Here is a 3,039-nt window from a genome sequence, read left to right as displayed (position 1 = left end):
GATCGGAGTCATTTTGTAACCAACCCGCGGCCTCTAGCTCCAGTATTTGGCCCAGTGACCCTCTCTAGAATCTTTAACATAGCTTGGACAGTGCGTCGTCCCTAGCCGCTCGATCATGAGACCCAGTCTCAGTCACAAGTGAAGCCGGTGTTTCACAAGATTGGGCTAGAGACTCAGTGTACCACACATTTAGTAAAAATGTTTCAAATTATTCAGAAATCAGTGGTTTAAAAACCAAGTTTTAAAACCTAAATCCACAGCCGAGTTTGTAACCTAGCTCCGATACCACTAAATGTAACACCCCAAATCCAGCCTGGACGTTATGGTTGAATCTGGCGATGTCACCAAATTAAGTCACATAATAAACATAATTAACATTCAGCCAAAGACTCACCAAAATCGACTAAAAATGCAAGCTTAAGTTATATTCCTCATGAAATTGAAATTTCGAGTAACAAACTTGAAACTCAAATATCTCGATCTATACTTAATTTTTTTTGCCTAAAATTGATTGTGTTCACCAATTATTCACCTGTAACTGATTCTCAACTTTTAAACTAATCAAACTACCCAATTCATGGTATTGAAATTTCAACATGTTATGGCAATTTTCACAAAATTTATTAAACGTTGGAAATCTTCAACGAAACTTTAAAGTAAGTTTAGAAATTTCTAATCATGTAAAAATTAATTAAAAACACTTTGAAACCATATTTTTACCTAAATCTCGATATCCACCATTAACAACCTAATTTTCATTTTTATTTAAAACATGCGATATAATGGCTAAAACTCAATTAAAGAATCAAATAACATCAATAACTAATAATGAATCAAATCATTACCTTAGATGACAAAAACCTAACGTTGATTGAAAAACTATACGCTTGATCAAAACCCAAAAGACCTAAACATTTAACAATGGAAAAATCTATGGTATTCTTGGATGTTTTCTTGAAATACTATGGAGATTTATGGCTAGGGAATGATAAAAATATAAGCAATTAAGTTTTGGAATCAAAATTGAAAGAGAGGAGCTTTGGAATGCAGTGGACGACAAAACAAAAATATAGAGAAGAGACTAACGTGAGTTTTATAAAGATGAAGGGGGAAAATAGGGTGAAATTTAAATTTTGGTTTAATTACCTTTTAAAAATTCATAATTTAGACCCTTTTAAAAATCAGTCCTTATTTCAAATTGAAAGCCTTTTAAACATCATTTTCAAAATTGTTTTAATTTCAAAAATGCCATAGACAAAAACATTTCCAGATACTATGCTAACGAGATTCCTAAGCTAACTAGAGTTAAAATCCCAATTTTATCCTTAAAACTTCTAGCCCGATTTTGGGGTGTATCATGAGGAATCGAGAAAAAGATATGTGGCTACTGCAAGAAGGAAGGTAACATTAAGGTAAATTGTTACAAACTCCAAAATAAGAACAGGAGGGCTACTAAGAGCAATGAGGATGAAGCAACTGATGCTAATATAATCAAAGACAAGGGTGATGATTGGTTGTTGGTCTCTACGACCTAAAGGTCTCAGTTTATGTCCAAGTGGATCCTGAATTCAAGGTGTTCTTTCCACATGTATCCCTATATAGGGACTGGTACTCCACATATAGTTTAGTTGAAGGTAGAGTTGTGTATGGGGAATAGTTCACTCAGTAAGATAATTGGTATTGGTACTATTCAGATTAGGATGCACGACGGAATTATATGGACACTATTGGGTGTCAAGCATGTGCCTAATGTAGAGAAAAACCTTATCTCCTTGGGTATGTTGGACTCGAAAAAGTTTAGAATCATTATCGATTCAAGGCACATTAAGGTATCCCATGAAGCTCTTGTTTTGATGAGAGGTCAAAAGGTTGGTAGTCTATATGTTTGTCAAGGTTCAATTATGACTAGTGTAGCAGCAATTTCTCTGACAATTATAAAGTCAGAGTCAACTTAATGACAATTTAAGAAATTTGACTCTTTTAGGTTAAGCAGTGGATCTGTTATTAAAGGTCGTTCAGTTTTCAAGTTCAAACACCGCTTTCGACTTTGTGAGTAACCTGCAAAGGTTTAGATAGATTCATGATTGTCTCAGAAAAGGAGACATGAGAAAATATGATTCAAGGTGGAGATTTGTAGCACCCTATACCTGGCTTGGTCCCCAAGCCCGAATATTAGGATGTCACACCACCTTCTTATATCGTACTCATAATAAATTGTCACATTATTAAGAAATCATCCTCTTTATCAATGATATTATAAATTTTTAGTCCAACATATATCAATCATCATTAGAACATGTCAAACATACTTTAAATAAAATTATAATAATAATTAAACATGCATTAGGACCACTTAGCAAAGTTTAACACAAGTCACGTAGGTATCGATACTAGAATATGGGTATCGATATTTCTGGTACGGTATTGATATCATTTGGAAAATCGTACAAATCAACATTCTATTTCTCGCTAAAAATCAAAACATGAGAAAATATCGGTACCTTTCAGAAATATCGATAATTTTTCCCGAGCATTGTATCATTATAGTTCGATATAAATTCGATTTTGATTTCTACACATTTGAAATCACAAAAGTGTCATTTTTACAATATGAATATTAATACCTCTGCTTCAGACCAGAAAAATATAACATACATAAGCATAAAAATCATTCTAACTTGTACTAATCCATCATGCTATCATATCATTATCAAAAAACATTAAAATAGCCGTAATAGTAGTTCAACATCAAAAATAAGTTCAAATGATAATCAGCATAATACATTCAATTCTCAAAATCCTAAGAGGCAATTAAGCTACGGAACTTTCAAAACATCATGACAAATATCATTAAAGGTCTACCACATTGCCTTATTCCCCCCAAAAACACAAAAAAAATAAACAATACAACACCCTACTAAAAATAGAAATGGACCAAAATTGCCTTAGACAACCATATTCTAGTCAAGTCAAAATATCATATTCACGTTTCATTAAATCATAAAACTAACATATACTCCTACATGCAATTACACTCAA

The sequence above is a fragment of the Gossypium hirsutum genome, chromosome D01 (assembly GCF_007990345.1).
Source record: "Gossypium hirsutum isolate 1008001.06 chromosome D01, Gossypium_hirsutum_v2.1, whole genome shotgun sequence".
NCBI lineage: Eukaryota > Viridiplantae > Streptophyta > Magnoliopsida > Malvales > Malvaceae > Gossypium > Gossypium hirsutum.
The sequence above is the reverse complement of the archived record's forward strand: the minus strand, read 5'-3'. Positions refer to the sequence as shown.